Source organism: Cryptomeria japonica, unplaced genomic scaffold (genome assembly GCF_030272615.1).
Source record: "Cryptomeria japonica unplaced genomic scaffold, Sugi_1.0 HiC_scaffold_254, whole genome shotgun sequence".
NCBI lineage: Eukaryota > Viridiplantae > Streptophyta > Pinopsida > Cupressales > Cupressaceae > Cryptomeria > Cryptomeria japonica.
The window spans coordinates 15,165-27,500 of NW_026729076.1; the positions used below are offsets into that span (position 1 = coordinate 15,165).

Below are 12,336 nucleotides of genomic sequence, written 5' to 3' on the forward strand. Positions count from 1 at the left end.
ACATGTGAGCGCAGGTCGTTGCGCCCGAGGTGGTGTGTGGGCACCGCGTTGCAGACGGGACACTGCACGCACACGACGCCCCCTCCAGGTGCACGCACGTAGGCCGGGCCGGGTGCACACCCGACGCCCTAGCAAGGTGCGCGCACCCGGGCAGGGCTCACACTTGGCGAACGGGGCGCACTTCGCGAGGGAGGGTGTGCACCTCGACGGGGGTGGGTGGCCGGGGTGGATTCGCACGTGGGTCGCGGTTTGCTAAGTACACACTGCGACAAGCTCATAACGGGTGCAATCATACCAGCATTAGTGCACCGGATCCCATCAGAACTCCGCAGTTAAGCGCGCTTGGGCCGGAGTAGTACTGGGATGGGTGACCTCCCGGGAAGTCCCGGTGTTGCACCCTTTTTTAGTTTTTCGCCGGGCGTCGCAATGCTATTTGAATAAACCTTTTGCCCGTTTGCGTTCTCGTCGGGGCCGGGCCGGGCCGGGGTGCGCTGCCCGCACTACCGCGCGCGCGGGGGCGACACCGAGCGCGCACCCGAGGCACCCCGAGCACACAGGCCACGGTGCAACCCGGGCGTTGTGCGCGCACCCCGGTGCGCCCGAGGTGCTGCGCGCGCACCCAGGTGAAATCGGTGTGCACCTCGGCCAGTGCGCGCTCGGTCGAGTCGCGCACGTTGGCCAAGGTGCACGGTGATGTTTCTTACTCTAAGGTTCCGCACCAGACGCCCGGGACAGGTGAGCGAAGCTGGGCGGGGCCGGGTGCGCGGCCGGGGCAGGTGCACGCAGCTGGAGAGAGCTTTGGAGCACACTTCGGAGCGCACCAATGATGCGCTCCATTCAAAAGTTTCCTGAAAAGGCAAAAAAAGTTGAGATTATAGAATTTCCCACTTGAGAGATTGTAAAAAAAAAAAATTTAAAATGAAGGAAACGCGGGTGCCAAGGTGTGCGCAGCCCAGCCAAGGTGTGCGCACCAAGGCGCCCACCCTGGCGAAGGTGCACGCAAGGTGCGCACCCGAGGCAAACCGGACAATTAACCCAACTTTCGACTTCGCGCGCACCTTGGAGCGCACTTCGAAGCGCTCCTTGGTGCGCACCAATCTTGGGCACCTCGGAGTGCACCATGGCGCCCACCAAGGTGCGCACCCGGGGCAAACCGAGCTCCGACTTCGTGCGCACCTTGGAGCGCACGAAAGGTGCGCACCATGGCGCCCACCAAGGTGCGCAGCCCAGCCAAGGCGTGCGCATCAAGGTGCGCACCCTGGCGAAGGTGCGCACCCGGGGCAAACCGAGCTCCGACTTCGTGCGCACCTTGGAGCGCACAAAAGGTGCGCAACCCAGCCAAGGTGTGCGCACCCCGGTCAAACCGAGCTCCGAATCGTGCGCACCAGAGGTGCACGCCATCGTGCGCACCTTGGAGCACACTTCGGAGCCCTCCTTGGTGCGCGCCGATGTTGCGCACCTCGGAGCGCACCCGGGGAAAACAATGCAATTAACCCGACTTTCGACTTCGTGGGCACCTCGGAGCGCTCTCGGGTTCGCACCTCGGAGCACACCGAGGTGCGCACCTTTGATGCGCTGCCTTCACCAATTTCCAGAAAAGGCAAGAAAACATTGAGAAGGTGTGCGCACCGAGGTGCCCACCCTGGCGAAGGTGCACGCGAGGTGCGCACCCGGGGCAAACCGGGCTCCGACTTCGTGCACGCCGCACCTTGGAGCACACTTCGGAGCGCTCCTTGGTGCGCACCAGGGCGCGCAACCCAGCCGAGGTGCCCACCCCGGCGAAGGTGCACGCGAGGTGCGCACCCGGGGCAAACCGGGCTCCGACTTCGTGCACGCCATGGTGCCCACCGCGGCGAAGGTGCACGCGAGGTGCGCACCCGGGGCAAACCGGGCTCCGACTTCGTGCACGCCGCACCTTGGAGCACACTTCGGAGCGCTCCTTGGTGCGCACCATGGTGCCCACCAGGGCGCGCAACCCCGCCGAAGGTGCACGCGAGGTGCGCACCCGGGGCAAACCGGGCTCCGACTTCGTGCACGCCGCACCTTGGAGCACACTTCGGAGCGCTCCTTGGTGCGCACCATGGTGCCCACCAGGGCGCGCAACCCCGCCGAAGGTGCACGCGAGGTGCGCACCCGGGGCAAACCGGGCTCCGACTTCGTGCACGCCATGGTGCGCACCGCGGCGAAGGTGCGCACCCGGGGCAAACCGGGCTCCGACTTCGTGCACGCCGCACCTTGGAGCACACTTCGGAGCGCTCCTTGGTGCGCACCAGGGCGCGCAACCCAGCCGAGGTGCCCACCCCGGCGAAGGTGCACGCGAGGTGCGTACCCGGGGCAAACCGGGCTCCGACTTCGTGCACGCCGCACCTTGGAGCACACTTCGGAGCGCTCCTTGGTGCGCACCATGGTGCCCACCAGGCCGCGCAACCCAGCCAAGGTGTGCGCACCAAGGTGCACGCGAGGTGCGCACCCGGGGCAAACCGGGGTCCGACTTCGTGCACGCCGCACCTTGGAGCACACATCGGGGCGCTCCCGGGTTCGCACCGGCGTTGCGCACCGTGGTGGGCACCTCGGAGCACACCAAGGTGGGCAGCGAGGTGCGCACCTTTGATGCGATGCCTTCACTAATTTCCATAAAAGGCAAAAAAAAAACGAGATTTTAAAATTTCCGTTTTGAAAGATAGTGAGAAAAAGGGAATGCTGGTGCCATCTTGAGCCCGCCCTGGTGCGCAGCCCAGCCAAGGTGTGCGCACCAAGGTGCCCACCCTGGCGAAGGTGCGCGCCCGGGCAATTAACCCAACTTCCAACTTCGCGCGCGCCAGGGTGGGAGCGCACCCAACAACCGGGCCTGGGAAGAGCCAATGCGAGAAACCCCACCAAACGCTCTGACAAAAAAAGAGGGGGCGCTCCAGTAACCCCGCTTCGGAGCGCACCCTGGGCAAACCCAGCCAAGGTGCCCACCCCGGCCAAGGTGCAGGCGAGGTGCGCACCCGGGGCAAACCGGGCTCCGACAACGTGCACGCCGCACCTTGGAGCACACTTCGTAGCGCTCCCGGGTGCGCACCTCAGAGCACACCAAGGTGGGCAGCGAGGTGCGCACCTTTGATGCGCTGCCTTCACTAATTTCCAGAAAAGGCAAAAAAAAAAGGAGATTTTAAAATTTCCGTTTTGAAAGATAGTGAAAAAAACGGAACGCGCGTGCCATCTTGAGCCCGCCCTGGTGCGCAGCCCAGGTAAGGTGCCCACCCTGGCAAAGGTGCGCACCCGGGCAATTAACCCTACTTCCGACTTCGTGCGCGCCAGGGTGGCAACCGGGCCTCGGAAGAGCCAATGCGAGAAACCCCACCAAACGCTCCGACAAAAAAAGAGGCGGCGCTCCAATAACCCCGCTTCGGAGCGCAGCCGGGGCAAACCCAGCCAAGGTGCCCACCCCGACGAAGGTGCACGCGAGGTGCGCACCCGGGGCAAACCGGGCTCCGACAACGTGCACGCAGCACCTTGGAGCACACTTCGAAGCACTCCCGGGTGCCCACCGGCGTTGCGCACCGTGGTGGGCAGCGAGGTGCGCACCTTTGATGCGCTGCCTTCACTAATTTCCAGAAAAAGGCAAAAAAAAATGAGATTTTAAAATTTCCGTTTTGAAAGATAGTGAAAAAAAAGGAACGCGGGTGCCATCTTGAGCCCGCCCTGGTGCGCAGCCCAGGCAAGGCATGCGCACCAAGGTGCCCACCCGAGGTGCACACCCGGGGCAAACCGGGCTCCGACTTCGTGCAGGCCGCACCTTGGAGCACACTTCGGAGCGCTCCTTGGTGCGCACCATGGTGCCCACCAGGGCGCGCAACCCAGCCAAGGTCTGCACACCAAGGTGCCCACCCCGGCGAAGGTGCACGCGAGGTGCGCACCCGGGGCAAACCGGGCTCCGACTTCGTGCACGCCATGGTGCCCACCGCGGCGAAGGTGCACGCGAGGTGCGCACCCGGGGCAAACCGGGCTCCGACTTCGTGCACGCCGCACCTTGGAGCACACTTCGGAGCGCTCCTTGGTGCGCACCATGGTGCCCACCAGGGCGCGCAACCCAGCCAAGGTGTGCGCACCAAGGTGCACGCGAGGTGCGCACCCGGGGCAAACCGGGGTCCGACTTCGTGCACGCCGCACCTTGGAGCACACATCGGAGCGCTCCCAGGTTCGCACCAGCGTTGCGCACCTTTGATGCGCTGCCTTCACTAATTTCCAGAAAAGGCAAAAAAAAACGAGATTTTAAAATTTCCGTTCTGAAAGATAGTGAAAAAAACGGAACGCGGGTGCCATCTTGAGCCCTTCCTGGTGCGCAGCCCAGGCAAGTTGTGCGCACCAAGGTGCCCACCCTGGCGGAGGTGCGCGCCCGGGGCAATCCGGGCTCCGACTTCGTGCACTGCATGGTGCCCACCAAGGCGCGCAACCCAGCCAAGGTGCCCACCGCAGCGAAGGTGCACGCGAGGTGCACACCCGGGGCAAACCGGGCTCCGACTTCGTGCACGCCGCACCTTGGAGCACACTTCAGAGCGCTCCTTGGTGCGCACCAGGGCGCGCAACCCAGCCGAGGTGCCCACCCCGGCGAAGGTGCACGCGAGGTGCGCACCCGGGGCAAACCGGGCTCCGACTTCGTGCACGCCATGGTGCCCACCGCGGCGAAGGTGCGCACCCGGGGCAAACCGGGCTCCGACTTCGTGCACGCCGCACCTTGGAGCACACTTCGGAGCGCTCCTTGGTGCGCACCATGGTGCCCACCAGGCCGCGCAACCCAGCCAAGGTGTGCGCACCAAGGTGCACGCGAGGTGCGCACCCGGGGCAAACCGGGGTCCGACTTCGTGCACGCCGCACCTTGGAGCACACATCGGGGCGCTCCCGGGTTCGCACCGGCGTTGCGCACCGTGGTGGGCACCTCGGAGCACACCAAGGTGGGCAGCGAGGTGCGCACCTTTGATGCGATGCCTTCACTAATTTCCATAAAAGGCAAAAAAAAAACGAGATTTTAAAATTTCCGTTTTGAAAGATAGTGAGAAAAAGGGAATGCTGGTGCCATCTTGAGCCCGCCCTGGTGATCTTGAGCCCGCCCTGGTGCGCAGCCCAGCCAAGGTTTGCGCACCAAGGTGCCCACCCTGGCGAAGGTGCGCGCCCGGGCAATTAACCCAACTTCCAACTTCGCGCGCGCCAGGGTGGGAGCGCACCCAACAACCGGGCCTGGGAAGAGCCAATGCGAGAAACCCCACCAAACTCTCTGACAAAAAAAGAGGGGGCGCTCCAGTAACCCCGCTTCGGAGCGCACCCTGGGCAAACCCAGCCAAGGTGCCCACCCCGGCCAAGGTGCAGGCGAGGTGCGCACCCGGGGCAAACCGGGCTCCGACAACGTGCACGCCGCACCTTGGAGCACACTTCGTAGCGCTCCCGGGTGCGCACCTCAGAGCACACCAAGGTGGGCAGCGAGGTGCGCACCTTTGATGCGCTGCCTTCACTAATTTCCAGAAAAGGCAAAAAAAAAAGGAGATTTTAAAATTCCGTTTTGAAAGATAGTGAAAAAAACGGAACGCGCGTGCCATCTTGAGCCCGCCCTGGTGCGCAGCCCAGGTAAGGTGCCACCCTGGCAAAGGTGCGCACCCGGGCAATTAACCCTACTTCCGACTTCGTGCGCGCCAGGGTGGCAACCGGGCCTCGGAAGAGCCAATGCGAGAAACCCCACCAAACGCTCCGACAAAAAAAGAGGCGGCGCTCCAATAACCCCGCTTCGGAGCGCAGCCGGGGCAAACCAAGCCAAGGTGCCCACCCCGACGAAGGTGCACGCGAGGTGCGCACCCGGGGCAAACCGGGCTCCGACAACGTGCACGCAGCACCTTGGAGCACACTTCGAAGCACTCCCGGGTGCCCACCGGCGTTGCGCACCGTGGTGGGCAGCGAGGTGCGCACCTTTGATGCGCTGCCTTCACTAATTTCCAGAAAAAGGCAAAAAAAAATGAGATTTTAAAATTTCCGTTTTGAAAGATAGTGAAAAAAAAGGAACGCGGGTGCCATCTTGAGCCCGCCCTGGTGCGCAGCCCAGGCAAGGCATGCGCACCAAGGTGCCCACCCGAGGTGCACACCCGGGGCAAACCGGGCTCCGACTTCGTGCAGGCCGCACCTTGGAGCACACTTCGGAGCGCTCCTTGGTGCGCACCATGGTGCCCACCAGGGCGCACCCGAGGCAAACCGGGCTCCGACTTCGTGCACGCCGCACCTTGGAGCACACATCGGAGCGCTCCCAGGTTCGCACCAGCGTTGCGCACCTTTGATGCGCTGCCTTCACTAATTTCCAGAAAAGGCAAAAAAAAACGATATTTTAAAATTTCCGTTCTGAAAGATAGTGAAAAAAACGGAACGCGGGTGCCATCTTGAGCCCTTCCTGATGCGCAGCCCAGGCAAGTTGTGCGCACCAAGGTGCCCACCCTGGCGGAGGTGCGCGCCCGGGGCAAACCGGGCTCCGACTTCGTGCACTGCATGGTGCCCACCAAGGCGCGCAACCCAGCCAAGGTGCCCACCGCAGCGAAGGTGCACGCGAGGTGCGCACCCGAGGTGCACACCCGGGGCAAACCGGGCTCCGACTTCGTGCACGCCGCACCTTGGAGCACACTTCAGAGCGCTCCTTGGTACGCACCAGGGCGCGCAACCCAGCCAAGGTGCTCACCCCGGCGAAGGTGCACGCGAGGTGCGCACCCGGGGCAAACCGGGCTCGGACTTCGTGCACGCCGCACCTTGGAGCACACATCGGAGCGCTCCCGGGTTCGCACCAGCATTGCGCACCTTTGATGCGCTGCCTTCACTAATTTCCAGAAAAGGCAAAAAAAAGAAAAAAATGAGATTTTAAAATTTCCGTTTTGAAAGATAGTGAAAAAAACGGAACGCGGGTGCCATCTTGAGCCCGCCCTGGTGTGCAGCCCAGGCAAGTTGTGCGCACCAAGGCACCCACCCTGGCCAAGGTGGGTCACGGGGTGGGTCCTAGGGTGGGTAACGGGGTGGGTACTAAGGTGCGTGCCAAGGTGGGTCATAGGGTGGGTGCCAAGGTGGGCACCAGGGTGGGTGTGCACCAACCCTAGCCAGGGTAGGTCACGGGGTGGTTGTCGGGGTGGGCGTCAAGGAGCCAAGGTGGGTGGCAAGTAGCCAAGTTGCGTGCCAAGGTGGGTGTCGGGGTGGGTGCCAAGGATCCAAGGTGGGTGCCAAGGAACCAAGGTGGGTGTCTGGGTGGGTGCCGAGGTGGGAGCCAGGGTGGGTCCCAAGGTGAGTGCAAAGGTGGGTGCCAGGGTCAAGGTGAGTGCCAATGTGGGTTCCAAGGTGCCAGGGTCAGGGTGAGTGCCAATGTGGGTTCAAAGGTGCTAAGTTGGGTGCGAGGTTGGGTGCGAGGGTGGGTGGGTGCCAAGGTGTGCTAGGTGGAAGCCCGGGTGGGTCGGCATCCCATGGGTGTCGAGTTGGGTGCCTGATGGGTGCTTCTTGTCAAGTTTTAGTCGTCGGGACTCATTTCGAGCCTTAGAGGTCGTTTCTTGTCCGGTTGCCCTGTCTTCGACCTGGGAACCCAATTTTGGTCCTCGGGTCCCATTTTTTTTTGTCTCGCATCCCACTTTTGGCCTGTGGCCTTTTCGGGGTCGATTCTCGTTTTGGGCATCAGAGCATGTTTCTTCTCCTAAAACCCAATATTTGTTTATTAAGTCTCGGAACACATTTTTGTTCTCGTGGACCCATCATGGGTCTTGGAACGCATTTGTGGTCCTTGGGTCCCATTTTGCATCCCGAAACTTGTGTTTTGGTGCTTGATCCCTATTTTGGGTGCCCACCTTGCACCAAGTGCGCACCCGGGGCAAACCGAGCGCCTTGGTGCACCGGGGCAAGATCGAGCGTGCACCCGAGGCGCCCCGAACATGCACCAAGGTGCACTCGGCCCACATGTGAGCGCAGGTCGTTGCGCCCGAGGTGGTGTGTGGGCACCGCGTTGCAGACGGGACACTGCACGCACACGACGCCCCCTCCAGGTGCACGCACGTAGGCCGGGCCGGGTGCACACCCGACGCCCTAGCAAGGTGCGCGCACCCGGGCAGGGCTCACACTTGGCGAACGGGGCGCACTTCGCGAGGGAGGGTGTGCACCTCGACGGGGGTGGGTGGCCGGGGTGGATTCGCACGTGGGTCGCGGTTTGCTAAGTACACACTGCGACAAGCTCATAACGGGTGCGATCATACCAGCGTTAGTGCACCGGATCCCATCAGAACTCCGCAGTTAAGCGCGCTTGGGCCGGAGTAGTACTGGGATGGGTGACCTCCCGGGAAGTCCCGGTGTTGCACCCTTTTTTAGTTTTTCGCCGGGCGTCGCAATGCTATTTGAATAAACCTTTTGCCCGTTTGCGTTCTCGTCGGGGCCGGGCCGGGCCGGGGTGCGCTGCCCGCACTACCGCGCGCGCGGGGGGCGACACCGAGCGCGCACCCGAGGCGCCCCGAGCACACAGGCCACGGTGCAACCCGGGCGTTGTGCGCGCACCCCGGTGCGCCCGAGGTGCTGCGCGCGCACCCAGGTGAAATCGGTGTGCACCTCGGCCAGTGCGCGCTCGGTCGAGTCGCGCACGTTGGCCAAGGTGCACGGTGATGTTTCTTACTCTAAGGTTCCGCACCAGACGCCCGGGACAGGTGAGCGAAGCTGGGCGGGGCCGGGTGCGCGGCCGGGGCAGGTGCACGCAGCTGGAGAGAGCTTTGGAGCACACTTCGGAGCGCACCAATGATGCGCTCCATTCAAAAGTTTCCTGAAAAGGCAAAAAAAGTTGAGATTATAGAATTTCCCACTTGAGAGATTGTAAAAAAAAAAAATTTAAAATGAAGGAAACGCGGGTGCCAAGGTGTGCGCAGCCCAGCCAAGGTGTGCGCACCAAGGCGCCCACCCTGGCGAAGGTGCACGCAAGGTGCGCACCCGAGGCAAACCGGACAATTAACCCAACTTTCGACTTCGCGCGCACCTTGGAGCGCACTTCGGAGCGCTCCTTGGTGCGCACCAATCTTGGGCACCTCGGAGTGCACCATGGCGCCCACCAAGGTGCGCACCCGGGGCAAACCGAGCTCCGACTTCGTGCGCACCTTGGAGCGCACGAAAGGTGCGCACCATGGCGCCCACCAAGGTGCGCAGCCCAGCCAAGGCGTGCGCATCAAGGTGCGCACCCTGGCGAAGGTGCGCACCCGGGGCAAACCGAGCTCCGACTTCGTGCGCACCTTGGAGCGCACAAAAGGTGCGCAACCCAGCCAAGGTGTGCGCACCCCGGTCAAACCGAGCTCCGAATCGTGCGCACCAGAGGTGCACGCCATCGTGCGCACCTTGGAGCACACTTCGGAGCCCTCCTTGGTGCGCGCCGATGTTGCGCACCTCGGAGCGCACCCGGGGAAAACAATGCAATTAACCCGACTTTCGACTTCGTGGGCACCTCGGAGCGCTCTCGGGTTCGCACCTCGGAGCACACCGAGGTGCGCACCTTTGATGCGCTGCCTTCACCAATTTCCAGAAAAGGCAAGAAAACATTGAGAAGGTGTGCGCACCGAGGTGCCCACCCTGGCGAAGGTGCACGCGAGGTGCGCACCCGGGGCAAACCGGGCTCCGACTTCGTGCACGCCGCACCTTGGAGCACACTTCGGAGCGCTCCTTGGTGCGCACCAGGGCGCGCAACCCAGCCGAGGTGCCCACCCCGGCGAAGGTGCACGCGAGGTGCGCACCCGGGGCAAACCGGGCTCCGACTTCGTGCACGCCATGGTGCCCACCGCGGCGAAGGTGCACGCGAGGTGCGCACCCGGGGCAAACCGGGCTCCGACTTCGTGCACGCCGCACCTTGGAGCACACTTCGGAGCGCTCCTTGGTGCGCACCATGGTGCCCACCAGGGCGCGCAACCCCGCCGAAGGTGCACGCGAGGTGCGCACCCGGGGCAAACCGGGCTCCGACTTCGTGCACGCCGCACCTTGGAGCACACTTCGGAGCGCTCCTTGGTGCGCACCATGGTGCCCACCAGGGCGCGCAACCCCGCCGAAGGTGCACGCGAGGTGCGCACCCGGGGCAAACCGGGCTCCGACTTCGTGCACGCCATGGTGCGCACCGCGGCGAAGGTGCGCACCCGGGGCAAACCGGGCTCCGACTTCGTGCACGCCGCACCTTGGAGCACACTTCGGAGCGCTCCTTGGTGCGCACCAGGGCGCGCAACCCAGCCGAGGTGCCCACCCCGGCGAAGGTGCACGCGAGGTGCGTACCCGGGGCAAACCGGGCTCCGACTTCGTGCACGCCGCACCTTGGAGCACACTTCGGAGCGCTCCTTGGTGCGCACCATGGTGCCCACCAGGCCGCGCAACCCAGCCAAGGTGTGCGCACCAAGGTGCACGCGAGGTGCGCACCCGGGGCAAACCGGGGTCCGACTTCGTGCACGCCGCACCTTGGAGCACACATCGGGGCGCTCCCGGGTTCGCACCGGCGTTGCGCACCGTGGTGGGCACCTCGGAGCACACCAAGGTGGGCAGCGAGGTGCGCACCTTTGATGCGATGCCTTCACTAATTTCCATAAAAGGCAAAAAAAAAACGAGATTTTAAAATTTCCGTTTTGAAAGATAGTGAGAAAAAGGGAATGCTGGTGCCATCTTGAGCCCGCCCTGGTGCGCAGCCCAGCCAAGGTGTGCGCACCAAGGTGCCCACCCTGGCGAAGGTGCGCGCCCGGGCAATTAACCCAACTTCCAACTTCGCGCGCGCCAGGGTGGGAGCGCACCCAACAACCGGGCCTGGGAAGAGCCAATGCGAGAAACCCCACCAAACGCTCTGACAAAAAAAGAGGGGGCGCTCCAGTAACCCCGCTTCGGAGCGCACCCTGGGCAAACCCAGCCAAGGTGCCCACCCCGGCCAAGGTGCAGGCGAGGTGCGCACCCGGGGCAAACCGGGCTCCGACAACGTGCACGCCGCACCTTGGAGCACACTTCGTAGCGCTCCCGGGTGCGCACCTCAGAGCACACCAAGGTGGGCAGCGAGGTGCGCACCTTTGATGCGCTGCCTTCACTAATTTCCAGAAAAGGCAAAAAAAAAAGGAGATTTTAAAATTTCCGTTTTGAAAGATAGTGAAAAAAACGGAACGCGCGTGCCATCTTGAGCCCGCCCTGGTGCGCAGCCCAGGTAAGGTGCCCACCCTGGCAAAGGTGCGCACCCGGGCAATTAACCCTACTTCCGACTTCGTGCGCGCCAGGGTGGCAACCGGGCCTCGGAAGAGCCAATGCGAGAAACCCCACCAAACGCTCCGACAAAAAAAGAGGCGGCGCTCCAATAACCCCGCTTCGGAGCGCAGCCGGGGCAAACCCAGCCAAGGTGCCCACCCCGACGAAGGTGCACGCGAGGTGCGCACCCGGGGCAAACCGGGCTCCGACAACGTGCACGCAGCACCTTGGAGCACACTTCGAAGCACTCCCGGGTGCCCACCGGCGTTGCGCACCGTGGTGGGCAGCGAGGTGCGCACCTTTGATGCGCTGCCTTCACTAATTTCCAGAAAAAGGCAAAAAAAAATGAGATTTTAAAATTTCCGTTTTGAAAGATAGTGAAAAAAAAGGAACGCGGGTGCCATCTTGAGCCCGCCCTGGTGCGCAGCCCAGGCAAGGCATGCGCACCAAGGTGCCCACCCGAGGTGCACACCCGGGGCAAACCGGGCTCCGACTTCGTGCAGGCCGCACCTTGGAGCACACTTCGGAGCGCTCCTTGGTGCGCACCATGGTGCCCACCAGGGCGCGCAACCCAGCCAAGGTCTGCACACCAAGGTGCCCACCCCGGCGAAGGTGCACGCGAGGTGCGCACCCGGGGCAAACCGGGCTCCGACTTCGTGCACGCCATGGTGCCCACCGCGGCGAAGGTGCACGCGAGGTGCGCACCCGGGGCAAACCGGGCTCCGACTTCGTGCACGCCGCACCTTGGAGCACACTTCGGAGCGCTCCTTGGTGCGCACCATGGTGCCCACCAGGGCGCGCAACCCAGCCAAGGTGTGCGCACCAAGGTGCACGCGAGGTGCGCACCCGGGGCAAACCGGGGTCCGACTTCGTGCACGCCGCACCTTGGAGCACACATCGGAGCGCTCCCAGGTTCGCACCAGCGTTGCGCACCTTTGATGCGCTGCCTTCACTAATTTCCAGAAAAGGCAAAAAAAAACGAGATTTTAAAATTTCCGTTCTGAAAGATAGTGAAAAAAACGGAACGCGGGTGCCATCTTGAGCCCTTCCTGGTGCGCAGCCCAGGCAAGTTGTGCGCACCAAGGTGCCCACCCTGGCGGAGGTGCGCGCCCGGGGCAATCC

General features: G+C 63.4%; 2 non-coding genes across 2 annotated transcripts; both read left to right on the forward strand.

Moving 5' to 3' along the window:
• The first annotated feature begins 281 nt into the window (after window positions 1-281).
• On the forward strand, window positions 282-400 carry LOC131869610 (5S ribosomal RNA). Its single transcript, XR_009367992.1, has one exon. It is a non-coding gene; the product is annotated as a 5S ribosomal RNA (ribosomal RNA).
• Window positions 401-8,223: 7,823 nt separating this feature from the next.
• On the forward strand, window positions 8,224-8,342 carry LOC131869603 (5S ribosomal RNA). The gene has a single exon (XR_009367985.1). It is a non-coding gene; the product is annotated as a 5S ribosomal RNA (ribosomal RNA).
• Window positions 8,343-12,336: the final 3,994 nt, after the last annotated feature.